Source organism: Gopherus evgoodei, chromosome 7 (assembly GCF_007399415.2).
Source record: "Gopherus evgoodei ecotype Sinaloan lineage chromosome 7, rGopEvg1_v1.p, whole genome shotgun sequence".
Lineage (NCBI taxonomy): Eukaryota > Metazoa > Chordata > Testudines > Testudinidae > Gopherus > Gopherus evgoodei.
This window is the reverse complement of record NC_044328.1, coordinates 48,517,021-48,535,631: the sequence shown is the minus strand read 5'-3', so window position 1 is coordinate 48,535,631 and position 18,611 is coordinate 48,517,021. Positions and strand designations below refer to the sequence as shown.

Below are 18,611 nucleotides of genomic sequence, written 5' to 3'. Positions count from 1 at the left end.
TGGTCTCACTTTTTTAAATAAGGGTTTTTCTCAGTCCAGTTTTAAATGTATTATTTGACAAAAACCTGGTAGCTGTTTAATTATTTTGGAGGCATCTGAATGGTTCTGAAGGTAGATAATTCTCAGCTTCTGTCCACAATTCAGATGTGGCTTAATCTGGCAGTGACACTTAGAACACTGACCAGTCACTGTATAGGTGAATGATGTTGGTGTCATCCACTGCTTAAAATGTGTCCACTTGACATACATTTTGCACTTGTCTGCATTTAACTCAGGTGACACACTGACTTGCAACTCCATTCCTAGTTTCGCCATCTACAGTACTCTTAATATTGCTTTTAAATAAAATTTATGGGAAATTGATGTTTGAATAAAAGTTTTGTTAGTGATGATAAAAATACCCAGCATCACGTAATACTTGAAATGCAGCTTGGTTTTGTTTTAAATTATATGTTTAAATAAGTTTTGAAGAGAAGCTTGTACAAACAACTTTGGCTTGATGTTTTCATTGTCTGCCCCAAATAAATGATCTATAATGTTGAGTTGTGTTAAACCTTTGGGAAGCATGACTAAGGTTTTTTTTTTTTTTTTTTGGTCTCCTTGAATTTTCAAAGCCTGGAGCATAATACATCGTTTGAACGGAGGGTGCATGCTCTAAAGGGAAACAATATGGTCTAGTGATTAGAAGAGAAAATTCAGAGACAAAAGACTTGGATTCTATTCACAGTTGTCCCTAACATGTGGGACCTTAAGTGAACTTGTCAGTGACTTGCCTTCTGTACCTCTAAAAATGTGTTACTCTTCCTGTGGAGTGCAGTGCAATTTTTTTGATGTACAGCAAGTGTGAAGTACAGTTCCCCCTCTCACTTGCCCACCACTCTATATTGCTATCAAGAATATTGGAGCCTGAAATAGATCTAGAATGCTTCAGGTAGCATTAAGGAATAACAATGGGTTCTCCATACAACACAGGGAGCTAGTAGTTTCATAGAGTAAGGCCAGAAAGGACCATTAGATCAGCCAGTCTGCCCTCGTGTATATCATATGTCCATACCTGTCACCTGGATACCACTATATTAAGCCCAAAAACGTAAGCTAAACTAAAATATTTCAGTCTTTGGGATAGTAAACTGCATGCTGCAGTTGGAGAATGGGTGAGAGTAGTGGGACCAGTTACTCCTGAGGGAATTCTGTGCCTAAAAATTGTGTGCACTATTTTAAAATTCTGAAAATCTCAATTGTCAGTTAAACGTGGCTCCATCATGGCAGTGGGGAGCACAGGCCACTGGCTGCATTGAGGTGGGAGATTACCCTGAAGCCCCCACCTCCCCTAATACAGGGACTTGGCAGTGAGGCTACATCTGACCCTGACACAGTGCAGGGGCTGGACCTGCCTCAGAAACACCCTGGGGCTTTCTGCCAGGCACACCAGGTGTTAGATCTCACTGGGCTGAACCTGCCCACCAAGTGTGGAGAGGCGTAGTGTGTGTGGGGGATGGGGGGAATCCAGGTGTGGAGTGAGAGGTTCTATGTGGGGCAATCTGGGTGTGGGTTGCTCAGTGGGAAATCTGGAGGCACAGGGGCTTGTTGGGGATCCAGGAGAAGGTGGTTGGGGCACAGCAAGGTTTATGTCTGTATGTGGGGGAGTCTGGGTGCTGGGGGAGTGGTGCTTGGGATGGGGGTCCAGGTGCAGCTGGTTGGGATCAGTGGGTTGGAGGTCTGGGTGTAGGGAGTTTGTTAGAGGAATCTAAGTGTAGGGGGATGGGGCTTATCAGTGTGAGGGTTTGTTAGGTTTGCTTAACTGGGGAGCTCCAGCTACTGCTGAAGGGATGCCACATGCCAGGCTCCCAATTCCTCTCTTCTCCATCCCCCTCTCCTCACTCCCACATTCCCCTACCCTATTCCACCCCTTCTTCCCTCCCCTGCCTTTTTCCCTCGCCCCCACCCCCATTACCCAGCCCCACCACAGGCACTCTGTTGCACAGAAACCAGGAAGGGTCCTAGCAGGCACAGGGGAAGCACGACTGGCACTAAATCCCAGGAGGCTGCATTCAACTGCAGAGTCACAGACGCAGCCTCCTTCAGCTGGGCAGCTCTGTGCTTGCAGAAACAGGGGGTGGCGGGGAAGTGGCTCATAACCACATGTGCCCCACATGCCTTGCCTCACCTCGCCTCTGTTGGGGAAGGCAATCTCTCCCCAAAAACTGTGCCCCTGGTTGTTGTCTTCTCCTCCCCCCCAGCCCATGGCTTCCCTTTGCTTCGCTGCTGTTTCCTGCAGGGAAGCACAGGAATTCTGCAGGAGGGTGTGTGTTTTCTGTGGGCACACAGTCACATAGAATCCACCCAGGAGCAGAGCTGATGCTGGAACGTAGTCTTCTGCTCTGCAGCCCAGCACACCTTTTGCTAGGTCAAATGGTATTTTATAGCTTCTGCTTTGCCTGTGTACTCTCTGGTGCTATATAGGTCTGGAAGCATGCTCAGTGTAGTTCCCCATAGCAAACTGAGGGGCTGAAGCTTGCTGGGACCAGATAGAGAATGGCTAAAGGTATACTGTAGGGGATGACATTCTTAGGCCACGTCCAGACTAGGAATTAAAATCGATTTTTAGATACGCAACTTCAGCTACGAGAATAACGTAGCTGAAGTCGAATTTCTAAAATCGAGGTACTCGCCAGTCTGGACGGCGCTGCATCGATGTCCGCGGCTCTCCGTGTCGATTCCGGAACTCCGTTCGGATTGATGGAGTTCCGGAATCGATGTAAGCGCGCTCGGGGATCGATACACCGCGTCCAGACTAGACGCGATATATCGATCCCCGAGCAATCGATTTTAACCCGCCGATGCCGCGGGTTAGTCTGGACGAGGGCTTAGTTAATGCGCTTGGTGTATATTCCATACTGCGTGCATTTAAACACAGTTTGTGTCTCCCACATTTCAGATGGAAGAATACCAAAAACATTGTGTTGTGACATGAAAGGGTGTTCCTAGTACAAAACAACACTCATGCATGTTTTGCTATCCAGAATACGCTTAACTGAGGTATGTTTCAAGCTCAAACACTTCCACACCTGTGGTGGAATAACTTACCTTTTTTAGTCTTATGTGAAGCCAACAGCTAATACAGCTATGTTTTGGGAACTTAAGGGTCCAAAGCCAAATCTGGTACCCAAATAACTCATGTGCATTTTGGATCTGGATGGCTTTTAATCCCTGATGAGCAAGTCCATAAAAACACAGGTCTCTAAAAGATGTAAATCTGTAACAAATAGCCCCTGTCCTATATGTTTGCCATGGACAAGTTTTTTTTGATCTTTTAAAGGACAACTGAAATTTGTCATGAAATCCAGAATTTATACTTGCCATGACAGAAACTTCAGATTTTGAAGACTATGAAAAAGAACATGAAACACTGCAAAGGGATTGCCAATGATCTTTAAATTAAAAAAAAAAAAAAAAAAGAATTCTTGTGGCACCTTAGAGACTAACCCATTTATTTGGGCATAAGCTTTTGTGGGCTAAAACCCACTTCATCAGATGCATGGAGTGAAGTGGATTTTGGCTCATGAAAGTTTATGCCCAAATAAATGTGTTAGTCTCTAAGTTGCCACAAGTACTCCTTGTTGGTTTTGCTGATCCAAACTAAGGCCTGATCTACACTACACATTTAAAGCGAATTTAGCAGCATTAAACTGATTTATCCCTGCACCCGTCCACACAACAAGGCCCTTTATATCGACATAAAGGGCTCTTTAAACCGGTTTCTGTACTTCTCCCCGACGAGAGGAGTAGCTCTGAAATCGGTATTGCCATGTCGGATTAGGGTTTGTGTGGCCTCAAATCGACAGTACTAGCCTCCAGGTGGTATCCCACAGTGCACCATTGTGACAGCTCTGGAAAGTAATCTGAACTCGGATGCACTGGCTAGGTAGACAGGAAAGGCCCCGCGAACTTTTGAATTTCATTTCCTGTTTGCCCAGCGTGGAGCTCTGATCAGCACGGGTGGCAATGTGGTCCCAAATCCAAAAAGAGCTCCAGTATGGACCGTACGGGAGATACTGGATCTGATTGCTGTATGGGGAGACAAATCTGTTCTATCAGAACTCCTTTACAGAAGACGAAATGCCAAAGCATTTGAAAAAATCTCCAGGCTATGATACAGAGTCCACAGCACAGTGCTCTGTGACAAGCATAACAGAAAGCCAAAGAATCAAATGGACACTCATGGAGGGAGGGAGGGGGTACTGAGGACTCCAGCTATCCCACAGTCTCAGAAAAGCATTTGCATTCTTGGCTGAGCTCCCAGTGCCTGAAGGGTCAAAAACATTTTCCCGAGTGTTTCAGGGTATATGTCGTCAATTTACACCCTTTCTCCCCACCCACCCCCACCCCCGAAAGAAAAGGGGAAAAAAAAACGTTTCTCACCTTTTTTCAGTGTCACCCTATGTCTACTGCAAGCTGCTGGTAGACGGAGTACTGCAGCACTGAACACCAGCATCCCCTTCCCAGTGGATAGCAGTCATATTGTACTGTCTGCCATCATCATCATTAGCTTGTGAGTGCTCCTGGCTGGCCTTGGTGAGGTCGGCCTGGGGCTCCTGGGTAAAAATGGGAATGACTCCCGCTCGTTCCCGGCAAATGGTACAGAACGGCTGGTAACTGTCCTCATCATAGCAACTGGAGGCTGAGCTCTATCAGCTCCCCCCCCTTTCATGTCTAAAGAAAAGATTCTGTACTGTCTGGACTATCATAGCTGCTGGAGGCTGCCTCCCCCTCATTTTATTTAACTAACAAGTCAGTGTTTCTTATTCCTGCATTCTTTATTACTTCATCACACAAATGGGGGGGGGACACTGCCATGGTAGCCCAGGTGGGTTGGGGGAGGAGGGAAGCAGTGGGTGGGGTTGTTGCAGGGGCACCCCTAGAATGGCATGCAGCTCATTTCTGCGGGATCTCTGGGGCTCTGACATGGAGCGGCTGTGCTCTCTGGTTCTCTAGTACACTTGCCCCATATTCTAGGCAGGACTGACTCTATTTTTAGACAAAACATAAAGAAGGGAATGACCTGGGGAGTCATTCCCATTTTTGTCCATACGCCCCCAGCTGACCTCAGCGAGGCCAGCCAGGAGCACCCGTGACAGCAGCAGACAATACAGAACAACTGATAACCATCATCTCATTGCCAATTTACAATGTCATGGCAGACTGTGCAATAGAGATGGTAACCATCTGCTACCTTGCAAAGGCAAATGAATGCTGCTGTGTAGCACTGCAGTACCGCCTCTGTCAGCAGCATCCAGTACACATACGGTGACAGTGACAAAAGGCAAAACGGGCTCCATGGTTGCCATGCTATGGCATCTGCTAGGGCAATCCAGGGGAAAAGGGCATGAAATGATTATCTGCCGTTGCTTTCACGGAGGAAGGATTGAGTGAGGACATTTACCCAGAATCACCCACAACACTGTTTTTTGCATTGGGATCTGAACCCAGAATTCCAATGGGCAGAGGAGACTGCGGGAACTATGGGATAGCTACCCACAGTGCAATGCTCTAGAAATCGACGCTAGCCTCGGTATATGGACGCACACCACCGAATTAATATGCTTAGTGTGCCTGCATGCACTCGACTTTATAAAATCTGTTTTACAAAACCGGTTTATGTAAAATTGGAATAATCCTGTAGTGTAGACATACCCTAATACGGCTACTACTCTAAAACAGGTTTTAATGTAAGGATATGTTTCTTTGGGTTGTAGCAAACTATTAGCTACGGTAGTAGTGATGCTGAACAATTTGGTGCCAACCTGCCATTGGAAAATCATCCATGTGATAAACATAGGTGCATGCTGTAATGATTCAAAAATATTCCTTACTCCTTTAAGCATATAGCTTTTTGATGGCAGATGTGAGTTGAATGTAACTAGCAAAGGAGAAGTGCAAGTTACATTCAAATAGATCATGTAACATTTTTAGAAAATGTTTTCCAGGAGTGCATAATATTAAACCAAACACGAGGCCTTTTTGTCTTTCAGCATAAATGTGTAGTAGGTAGCAATAATTCATGCTGGGAAGCATTTTACAATTTTCAGTTAAAATGATGAGGGAACTAGTTTTGTGAACAAGATTGAAGAACTCTTAGATAATAGGCATAAGTATAGAAACAGAAAAGGGGTTAACTAATATTGAACATTCCCCATTTGTTTTTTAACTTCAGATCAGCAATCTGCTCTCATGTCCATAAGTCACAATTTCATTTGAGCTGAAGATTTTTTTGGAAAAATGTGTAACCCCTGCTTTTACTTTACTTCTATTTTACTGATGAGTGTGTGTGTGTGTGTGTGTGTGTGTTGTTTTTGTTAGTGCAAGAATCCAGGACAGAAGAACTTTCTGTGGAAAGTTCCAATATGATGCTTTTTGCTTTGCCTCCCTTTGATAATGTGGCTGTTGTAATAGAAGTCTTGGCTTTGGGAGCAAAGAGTAGAAAGGGAAAAATGCACCATCTTTTCCTTCCCATTTACTCTCTGGAGTTTGTTCTGGCTGTTTATTGTCATAGTTTTCTCCTTATATAACTTTCTGTGGGGATAGTCGATAGAAGGATAGTCCTATTTAGTTCTGTGAGACCAAGGGTAACATTTAAACGTTACCAAGGAAATTTTATTCTAAATTGAATTTTTATATATTTCCCTTAGTTTTGAAGATATTTCTTTTAATTTTATGTGATTAAGTGATGCTACTTGTAACATCCAATGACTTTTTAGGCATATGAAAGTGTGTGTGTGTGTAAAAGTACCTTCAGTAGTTGCAAGTTTCCCATGATAATTGTTGTAGCCCACCGTTTTGGGGTTCTGTGGATTTATATTCCCATCTTCTGTTTTAAGTTTCTCATTTCCTATTCACTATCCAAGACGTGTCATGGAAAAGTAACACCTAAAAAACTTTACAAGTACTTGAGGTTAATACGAATCTTAGTTGATGTATTTGTGTAGATGAGGATACAGTGAGATCATATTTATGCTATGCTTCCCTTCAGTTGTGAAAAGTGTTGTGGAAAGAAATCCACTTCTGAAAACCCATGGCTGTTAACATAATTCCTTAGTTGGTCGACCATGTTGTTAGAGAGACAAGGTGGGTGGGGTAATTTTATTTTTTATTTTTATTTTTTTTTATTTTTGTGTCCGAGCAACTTCTTCTGGTGAGAGACACAAACTTTGCAACTTACACAGAGCTCTGCTTCAGGTCTGTGTAAGCTCAAAGCTTGTCTATCTGACTAACAGACATTGGTGCAGTAAAAGATATTACCTCATTTCTCTAATATCTTGGAACCAATGCCTCTACAACAGTGCATGCAACCTTGTTTTTAGTCTCTTTAGGTACTGCAAGTCAAGTGTGATTTCTCTTTGCCTATAAGGAATGGAATTCTTTTTTCTGAAGTACATCACATGCATTTGCTGAAGTTAGACCAACAGGATCCCAGTTATAAACAAAGCTTGCCTCTGGTAAATAAGCTTAATGAAAACACCAATCTCTAACCTTAGGCCTACAGTTGCCACAGGGAAAAATATTAAGGGTAACTCTGCCCTCTCTGATATATTATATTACAATAATGTGGTATGATTAGCTGTTAATCATAACTTAAATGCATAATGCCCTGGGATAGGTTCCATAGGCAACTGCCACTACCAGATATTCAAGCACATAACAGTGTAACTTGAACTTTTTCCTAACAGAGATTTTAAGATTATTTCACAAAAAGATTCAGAACTTAAGAAACTCTTCCATGTTACAGAATGATTAGTGTAATGGTGACTATTGTGTCTGACCATGTTGTGATCCCCTTCCACTGAACATATTAGGAATTCCTGGGCATTTTCACATAGCTTTGAGTTGTATAGTCTTACCTCACAAGAGGTGCAGTGAATGAAGCCAGGGCTTTTGTGGACCTTTATTCGATGTGAACCTTGATTACACTTCTTTCACTAAGCAGCTAACTTACCACTGCACATGTGAATGCAGGCTGTGCACCACTCTAGATATTAGTTTAAAAGGTCTTAGACATATACCAAATGTATATTGAAGTGTGGTGTGGTTGTGGTGTTGGTGTTTTTTTTTTTTTCTTTTGTCAGTCTCATAAATAAAGCCTGTCTTCCTCTGCAACATTCAGAGGCAGTTCTCCTCGCTTCCCTTCCAAATTTTAGCTTCCTACTTCCAGCTGTTTTGACACTAAGGCTGTTTTAAAAAATGTGAAGCATATAGTTGAGAAGAGCATTTTCCCACTCTCCTGTACTGAAAAATGATGGCACTGTCATGGCATTTAAATAAGTAGGCTTCAGCCACAGGCCAGAACTAGAAACCTTCAGACCAGTAGCTAGAAATTGCAGAAAATATATTTACTGAAAACAGTAAGAATGGAAATGACTTGGTACCCTAATCTATAAGAGTCTCTCCTGTTACAAGTATCAGAGGGGTAGCCGTGTTAGTCTGGATTTGTAAAAAGTGACAGTGTCCTGTGGCACCTTTATAGATTAACAGATGTATTGGAGCATGAATACCCACTTTGTCAGATGCATCTTCAATACGTCTGTTAGTCTGTAAGGTGCCACAAGACTGTGTCTCCTGTTATAAGTGTCTGTCTAATCTTTATTTATGTAGTTAAATTAAAGCAACTCCTAAATAACAAAGATTATGTTAAAAGTCCTCAGATGCTGGAGCTTTGACAGCTCATATGGTGCAGCATCATCTTAATACACTGAGGGTATGGCTACACTTGAAACTACACTTGAAACTTCAAAGCGCTGCCGCGGTAGCGCTTTGAAGTCTGAGTGTGGTCGCAGCGCCAGCGCTGGGAGAGAGCTCTCCCAGCGCTGCACGTAAACCACATCCTCTACGGGTGTAGCTTGCAGCGCTGGGAGCCGCACTCTCAGCGCTGCGGCACTGATTACGCTGAGGCTTTACAGTGCTGTATCTTGCAGCGCTCGGGGGTGTTTTTTCACACCCCTGAGCGCGAAAGTTGCAGCACTGTAAAGCGCCAGTGTAGCCAAGCCCTGAATCAATTTGTGGTTTTTTTTGTTTGTTTGTTTTGCCCCCCCCCCCCCCAACTGTTGTGAGGGAATAGAGTAAATGTCCTTAAATACTTAGGATCATAAAGAAATTTTCTGCAGCTGATGTGATTGATAACTTTGGGAGTCTAATGTTGTAATTGTAACCACTAAATAATTCTCATGGTACCGTTTATAACTTGATTTAAAGAATAAGGTCTTGGGGGGGGGGGGGAAATATATATACAAGGAAACTCTGTAAGGAAAAGGGAAGGTTGACTCTGTACCCTGTGACCTTTTTAAATAACAAAAGGATTAGGTTTTCCTCAGGAATGATATATTGGGGTAGGGGGAGAGGATGGATGGATAATTGCTGCTTAGAGTACAAATGAGGGATGAGTAGTATTTAAAGCTGTCTCACTGTCAAAATTTTAAATAGAACCAATATAATGAGGAGTGTGTGTGTGCATGTGTGCTCGTGCACGCGTGTCTTCAGGGAAGGGGATATGAGTGGTCCTCCCCTGTCATAAACAGATAGCTAAGGGTTAATGTCTCTTTCACCTGAAACACCTGACCAGAGGACCAATCAGGAAACCGGATTTTTTCAACTTTGGGTGGAGGGAAGTTTGTGTCTGAGGTCTTTGTTTTCTGGCTGCCTGCTTTCTCTGAGCTTTGGAGAAGTAGTTCTGCTTTCTAATCTTTTGTTTCTAAGTGTAAGGACAAAGAGATCAGATAGTAAGTTATATGGTTTCTTTTCTTTGGTGTTTGCATGAATATAAGTGCTGGAGTGCTTTGATTTGTATTCTTTTTGAATAAGGCTGTTTATTCAATATTCTTTTAAGCAATTGACCCTGTATTCGTCATCTTAATACAGAGAGACCATTTGTAATTTTTCTTTCTTTTTTATATAAAGCTTTCTTGTAAGACCTGTTGGAGTTTTTCTTTACTTCAGGGAAATTGAGTCTGTACTCACCAGGGAATTGGTGGGAGGAAGAAATCAGGGGAGATCTGTGTGTGTTGAATTGGCTAGCCTGATTTTGCATTCCCTCTGGGGGAATAGGAAAGTTCTTTTGTTTCCAGGATTGGGAACAGAGAGGGGGAGTCACTCTGTGTAGTTTCACAGAGCTTGTGTCTGGGTATCTCTCCAGGAGCACCTGGAGCGGGGAAGGGAAAAAGGATTATTTCCCTTTGTTGTGAGACTCAAGGGATTTGGGTCTTGGGGTCCCCAGGGAAGGTTTTTCAGGGGGACCAGAGTGCCCCAAAACACTCTAATTTTTTGGGTGGTGGCAGCAAGTACCAGGTCCAAGCTGGTAACTAAGCTTGGAGGTTTTCATGCTAACCCCCATGTTTTGGACGCTAAGGTCCAAATCTGGGACTAAGGTTATAACATCCCCCCACCCCCTACCTTAACTGGGGTATGTCAGAGTTCCATTCAAACTCTTCAGTGGTATAGTTGGAATGTAGCAACATTTTACAACTGAACATGCTAGATTCAGTTCACCAGTGAAAATACACTCACTCACTCTCACATTCTCTCTCTCTCTCTCTCTCTCTCTCTCTCTCTCTCTCTCTGTCGGGGAGTGAGGTGATCCCTTCATGATGCGTGCAAGTGTCCAGCTGAAACCCTGAAGAATTGTCTTCTAGTAATATAAGACATGAACCAAAACTGATCCCCAGCGCTGTTGAGCCCAGCCCCCTACCATCACAAGCAACCCCCCTGTAAAAAAAAAAACAAACCATGACTCAAATATGTCAAGTTCTCCTTTAAAACTAATTAAGTTGTTTGCCCCACAACTCCTGTTGGTAGGCTGTTCCAGAGCCTCACCCTACTGCTGGTTAGAAACTTTCTACAGTAATTTCCAGCTTGATTTTGTCCTTGGCCACTTGGTATCTATTGGTTGTGCCATCACTGTCCTTTAGCTTAAATTAACCCTTCATCGTCCCTGGTATTTACCCCATAACATATAGCTTTGGGGGGCGGTGCGGGGGGGGGAGAAGACAAATTAAATGAACCATGATCTTCTACTCTTCTCCCCTTGGTTTTAGTGAAAGTGGCAAGAACTCTAGATAATAAAAAAGCAGATCTTATAATTATCAGTGGCCCCTATTCTAGTGTTTTTGACACTGCTCTAGCATGAAAATTTAACAAGAGTTCTCAGACAGCAGCAAAGGAACCTAGCCCATGCATAAGAGTCAAAAGACATAACTAAAGGAGAAAAAAAGTTTTTGTTTCATTCCATTAATGGTAGAATTAGGTATTTTAAAAAAAAAAAAAGGACCAAAAACAACATATTTAGCCAATTGTGATACAAGCAGGTAGTGTAAAATTTCCCCACGTAGCTGCCAGTGGTCCTCAGTCAGGACATGAAAAATTCATGTAATCCAGAGTGATCTGGAAAGTCTACCAATTACAAAACTGACTTTTTTTTTTTTTTAAGATCAGAGGTGTGGGCAAAGAATAGACTTTTTTTTTTTTTTTAAGTGTTTACTTGAATCTTCAGATCTGCTTCCAAATCTATAGAGAAGGATCAGTGCATTGGGGGTGAGGGGCTGCAGCTGACTATGGGTACTGAGAACAAGCACTGGATCTCAACACTACATGATATTGCTGCCACAGCTACAAAAGAGTGGAGCATTTACTGAACTCTGTTCCCCTGCAGAAACCAATACTAAAAAGTCCCAGCATTTAAGGAACAGTTACATATTCCATCATGTGATAAAGGCTTCCATCCTTAGATATTTCCACAATATCTTTATCCATGTCAATTTAAGGACAAATCAGATTGTCTTTAGGCCTGTACAGCTTGTGTGCTTCAGACCTAAAATTATTAAAAGGAATTTGTTTAATACTGCTCAGGGCTGTGTGGGGGGGGCAGGGATGAGGGGGCTGGGCAGCACAGTGGTGGAGGTTTGGCAGGGCTGGGGGGATTCGGCCCTCAGCTGTTTTCTTTGGAGTAATATGGCCCTCGCTGTTGTACGAGTTGTGCAGGTCTGCTCTAAGGGAGGACTCTCAGGGCAATTCTCTCCTCTTCCCCTGAGCAGGCAACCTTTGCTACTCCTTTCCCCTCCTCCATTCCCTTGCTGCCACAGGTGCTACACAAGATTAACCAGAAGAGAGCAACTGTCATACTCACAGCCCCATTCCGGCACCATCAGTTCCGGTTCACGGACCTCCTCAAACTCTCTGCCTGCACACCACGCTGCTTCTGCTCACACAAGATTGGGAGAGGCTTTGTCATCTCAATCCAGGCCCTCTTCATCAGGGGTGCTCTACTCTGATTCAACAAATCCTTACCTAAAGCAGGAAAGAATTCACGAGATCCTGCTACTGAACTAAATGGAGACACTTCATAGCAGGGGTCGGCAACCTTTCAGAAGTGGTGTGTTGAGTCTTCATTTATTCACTCTAATTTAAGGTTTCGCGTGCTGGTAATATATTTTAATGTTTTTTAGGTCTCTCTCTCTACAAGTCTATATATTATATAATTAAACTAGTGTTGTATTGTAAAATAAACATGGTTTTCAAAATGTTTAAGAAGCTTCATTTAAAATTAAATTAAAATGTTGATCTTACACTGCCAGCCCGCTGCTGGTCTGGGGTTCTGTTCACCTAGGCTGGCAGTGGGCTTAGTGGGGCCTGCGGCCGGGACCCCAGCTGGGAAGGGTCCGGCAGCCAGAGCCCCGGACCGGCTGCAGGCTGTGCGGGGCCGGTGACTGGGACCCCAGACCGGCAGTAGGCTGAGTGGCTCAGCCTACTGCCGCTCAGGGGTTCCATCCACCAGCTCCTGCCAGCCAGGATCCCAGCTGCCGGACCCTCTCACCCTGCTGCTGGTCTGGGGTCCTGGCCCTGCCCACATACAGTGGGTACCTAACTTCTCCCTGGTTCTGGCCCATTCTCTTCCTCTCTCTGCACTGAGCTGACGGTGCACTGAGCACAGGGCTGGGGGTGAAGGGTCTGGCCAGGAGCTAGAATGAGGGAGGGGGCTCAGGGTTGGGGAAGGAGGTTTGGGTGTGGGGGCAGTTACCTGGGCAGCTCCCATTTGGTGTGAGGATTGCAGGAGGTTCTGTTTGGTGCTCAGGGTGGGAATGTGCGGGGTGCATGGAATGTCAAGGGGCTGCAGGGGGGAGTACAAGAGTCAGGGTGAGGGGGCTGGGTATGTGTGGGAATGCCAGTCAGGGCTGGAATCGTGGTGTGGGGGGGTGAGGAGTCAGAGGACTGGGTGCATATGAGGGAAGTATAGGGCTCAGGGCAGAAGGGTGTGGTGGGGGGGTCAGGGCTTAGGGCAGAGGGCTGGATGACTACCTCCCTCAAAAGCCCCAACCCCCCTGCTCCTTGTCCTCTGACTGCCCCCTCCTGGGACCCCTGCCCCTCTCTAAGCCTCCCTGCTCCTTGTCCCCTGACCCTTACCCACACCCCTGCCCCCAGACAGACCCCCTGGACTACCATGCCTATCCAACCGCTCCCTGCCAGGACCCCCAGAACTCTAGACCCATACAACACTCCCTGCTCCCTGCCTGCCCCAACCCCTTTCCATGCCCCTGCCTCCTGACAGCACCCAGCAGAACTCCCAACTCATCCAGCCCCCCCAGCTTCTTATCCCCTGACCACCACCTCCAGAGACTGCCCCCCCCGGGACCTCCTTGTCCCTTGACTGCTCTGACCCCTATCCACCCCCCCAGTCCCTGACTGCCCTCTCCAGAGACCCCCATCCCAAGCCACCCCCCCCTCAGGATCCCACCCTTATCCAACCCACCTTGCTCCCTGTCCCCTGACTGCCCCCGGCCCTGGACCCCTTACCATGAGGCTCCAAGCAGAGTCAGATACGCTGCCCCGCAGGAGTGCGCAACCCCGGCCCCCAGAGCGCTGCGTGTGCGGTGGCAGGGCTCCAGGGAAGGTGGGGGAGGGGCCAGCAGCTTGCTGCGCTCAGCTGGATGCTCTGGCCTGGGAGCGTGGAACCTGCAGATTTTTAATGGCACTCTGGAGTCCCAGCAGGCCACGGTATGCCATTAAAAATCGGCTCACATGCCATCTTTGGCATGTGTGCCATAGGTTGCCGATCCCTGCTTCATAGCATGGGCCCACCGCAACCACCACTCACTGAACACGGTTTCTATTCCAGTCGTCCTCAACTGCCTTCTCATCCTCAAGATGTTGACCTGACCCCCAGTTCTATTCTAATGCATCTGGCAGAATTCAGTGCCTTTCTGTCTCCCATGGACCTCTGTGTTGATGCATCCCACCACTATATCTGCTTGGTGAAAGATTTACTGTTTTCCACCAGAACTGAAGCCCACACCGTGGGACCTTAATCTCATTCTCTCTACCCTAATGAAGCCATTCTTTGAGCAACATGCTCACTCTCCCATCTCTTGATGAAAGCAACTTTGATATCAGTTATCTTGAACAGACAAGTCAGTGAATTTTCAGCCATGATGGCAGACTCTTCCCTTACATGATGCTAGCCAAAGACAAGATATTCTTATGGCTGAACCCTAAATTCATCCCAAGTGTGGTGTCTGAGTTCCATCTAAATCCGTGCATACACCTGCTAGTTTTCTTCCCCAAACTACACCCTTCCCTTACTGACAAAGCCTTGTGCTCCCTTGATGTCCATCGTGCACTGGCATTCCACAGGACTCAACCCTTTCATGCATCACTGAAGCTATCTGTGGCCATAGCTGAGAAATACAGTGGTGAAGTCCTCTCGTCCCAACAAATCTCTGGGTGCGTCTGTGAATGCTAAAACAAATGCATCATACCTCCATCTTCTAGAATCACAGTGCACTCAACACAAGCCTGTGATGATTTCATTCAGTCCCAAGGGGGTCTGTGTGTCACTTGATGTGCTGACATTACCTCTGAACCCATTTTCCCTGATTGCTTGGGACCCTAAAACCCTGCATTATTGAGCCAGACAATGCTAGTATGCTTCAACACAGACGCAGGTCTGAACCATGCCCCCAAAGCTGCAGGCTTTAACAGGTAACTGCTGAGTCGTTTTAAATCTCCAGCACCCAGACATCCAGTTCCCAATGGGATCCAAACTTCTAATCCATTTTACTCTGTATAAGCTTTATACAGGGTAAATTCATGAATTATCTGCCCTCCATACCACTGATAGAGAGCTGTTTGCTCTCCCAGATATTAATCACTTACTCTGGGTTTGTTAATAAACAAATGATTTTATTAAGTATAAAAAGTAGGCTTTAAATGGTTTCAAGTAATACCAGACAGAACAAAAGGTAAATTACCAAGCAAAATAAAACAATCTTCAAGTCTAAGCCTAATATATTTAGAAACTGATTACAAATAAAATCTCACCCTCAGATGTTCCAATAAGTTTCTTTCAGACTAGACTCCTTCATAGTCTGGGCCCAATACTTTTCCTCTGGTACAGAGCCACTTAACAACCAATCGTCCTGGTTAATGGGAGCCATCAGGATTCCAAACCACCATTAATGGCCCACACTGTGCATAGTTACAATAGGACTTCAGAGTAATACTTCAGATACAAGAATGATACATTCATACAGATAGGATGAACACTCAGTAGATTATAAGCTTTGTAATGACACATTACAAGAGACCTTTTACATAAAGCATATTCCAGTTACATTATATTTATATTCATAAGCATATTTCCATAAACATGTGGAGTGCAACGTCATAGAGCCTAAGCCACCACATTGGCCTCACTAGACTCCACATGTCCACAACACACTATGCCATCACACCAGCAGCAAACACTGCTGTGGGTCAGGCCATGCTGTAGGCTGCACTTCCAGTGTCATGCATGCACCTACCTCCATGCTGATAACTGTTCGTGAGTCACCCATGTGTGGAATACACATAGGGACCATCACTCAAGAGGAGGAGGTTACTTACCTGTAACTGGAAGTTCTTTGAGATGCATGGTGCCTATCTGTATTCCATTAACTGCCTTCCATCCTCTCTGCTTCAGACTGGATTCCATTATGGTAAGAAACTGGAGAGGCATTGACCCACAGTACCTCTTATACACTCAGCGCTGGAAGAACAAGGAGACACGTGTGGGTCAAAGGACTCTAAGAAACACTTATGGACTCAGGCACATGGCATGCATGTGCACCTGCATGTAGAATACAGATAGGAACCACACATCACTGGAGGTTCTTTGAGGTAAGTAACCTCCTCCTCTGTACTGTATGTGATTCCATTAATGCAAAGCTGAAATTAAGTATTTATTCTTTTAAAAAAAAAAAAAAAAAACCCTGCAAAAAACCCAGCCCAGTCACTGATGTCACCAAAATAATCCATGTTGGCATTATAGCCTTATTTCTCAGCTACCTCTTCCTGATGCATGAATCCAAATATTGTACAGAAGGTATTGACTCTCAGTCCCATTTCTGCTTCACCTCTCCATCCATCATTTTCCTTGTTGTTTGTCAAAATGCAACTAACATGGCTTTAATTTAGGCAACCAGCAACAATTCCAATAGCTGTTTAAAAAAGCTTCTTTTAAACTGCAATCCTGTTTCATTGATATCCACAACTGATGAATTTGGAGATTGACTAATTTAGCACAGCTCAGTGTGCTCAGAAGTAGATTTGTATTTGATACACTATTTACCATACTTTTTTAAACATGGCTTCTCATTAAGATTTTCCAGTTCAAAAATGGGGTGCTAAGTTACACCTAGTTACCCATGTCAAATATCCAAGGAGAATGGAGTAGAAACATCTGGAGTAGAGTAACTGTGGTGTGTTGGGATGGAGTGTCTGGGAGCTTGGGTGGGGTGGTGGAGGAGGAGGAAGGAAAGTGGATTGTGGTCCTAGGAGTAATATTCATCATCTTACCATTGAATCTGGCTGTCCAGTCTGATGTAGATAAGGCTTTATCTAATTGCAATAGCTTATGCTTCAGCTGTTTATGTTGAGATAATTGAAACAAATGATTCACTGCATCTATGCTGTATGTGCTAATATGGAGGTTATGCAAACTTGAAAGTTATTTAGCCAGTCATAAACGGATTCTACTCCTATGCCATGTAGATGAACAACTTGCCCTTTTGTTTGGGTCTTTAAAACCCAGAGATTTTAAATTTCTGGCATAGTACAGCTTGCTTTGCCATATATTATAAAGATGCAAGTAATAACCAGGAAGTTCCATCAAAGCTTGATTTACTGTAATGATGGGGAGGTGTTTTGTTGATGGGTTGCCTCTTTCTTCACAATTCACTGAGAGGGAGTGCCAATTAAATTGGAGAAGTTAGTTCCATTCACTGCAAAATATGCCTCTGTCATAAACAGATAGCTAAGGGTTAATGTCTCTTACACCTGGAGAGAAGTAACTTGAAACACCTGACCAGAGGACCAATCAGGAAACAAGACTTTTTCAAATCTGGGTGGAGGGAAATTTGTGTCTGAGTTCTTTGTTTTTTTTGTCTTCTGCCTGTCTCTCTCTCTCGGCTATGAGAGGATTTCTGTTTCCTGCCTTTCTAATCTTCTGTTTCCAAGTTGTGAGTACAAAGATAGGTTTGTTTTTTTGTATTTACATGTGTGTAGTTGCTGGAGTGCTTTGAATTGTATTCTTTTTGAATAAGGCTGTTTATTCATATTTCTTTTAAGCAATTGACCCTGTATTTGTCAGCTTAATACAGAGAGACCATTTTTATGTATTTCTTTCTTTTTATATAAAGCTTTCTTTTTAAGACCTGTTGGAGTTTTTCTTTAGTGGGGAACTCCAGGGAATTGAGTCTGTGCTCACCAGGGAATTGGTGGGAGGAAGAAGTCAGGGGGAAATCTGTGTGTGTTAGATTTACTAGCCTGACTTTGCATACCCTCTGGGTGAAGAGGGAAGCACTTCTGTTTCCAGGACTGGAAATAGAGAGGGTGGAATCCCTCTGTTTAGATTCACGGAGCTTGCTTCTGTATATCTCTCCAGGAACACCTGGAGGGGGGAAAGGGAAAAGGTTTATTTCCCTTTGTTGTGAGACTCAAAGGATTTGGGTCTTGGGGTCCCCAGGGAAGGTTTTTGGGGGGACCAGAGTGCCCCAAAACACTCTAATTTTTTGGGTGGTGGCAGCTTTACCAGGTCCAAGCTGGTAACTAAGCTTTGAGGTTTTCATTCTAACCCTCATATTTTGGACGTTAAGGTCCAAATCTGGGAATTAGATTATGACAGCCTCAATGCTGATAAGTATACTGTGGATGCAGTTTTGCTGGAGGCAGGCATGACCATATTTCAAGCACTACAGGTGTTTGTGGTCACGGGAGCAGGGACCATGGATACTGTCTGTGATTTCATAATGGTGTTACAAAGTTAGAGTTCTTTCCTCGTTTAGGGATTCTCTAGCCACGGCTGTTGATTCCATGTCTCAATCAACTGTCCCACCAATCCATGCTTATGCGGGACTTCTTTAAGAGCTCTTTACCATGACAAATTAGCAGGGGTGAGGAAAATAGCCTCTCACTAGACAGTAGTGTGAATTCAGTTACCTATTGGTCTTGCTCTGGTACTCAGCATGCATTGCTGGGACACCCTACTGGTTGTAGGTTTTTTGGCGTTTTGTTTTGTTTTTTGTTTGAGTGGGAGG

At 44.4% G+C, this 18,611-nt stretch overlaps 1 protein-coding gene across 1 annotated transcript in view; it reads left to right on the top strand.

Annotated features, from left to right (window-relative positions):
- The window catches only part of REEP3 (receptor accessory protein 3), a 67,867-nt gene that overhangs the window by 6,788 nt on the left and 42,468 nt on the right, over positions 1 to 18,611 (top strand). The window lies entirely within an intron of this gene.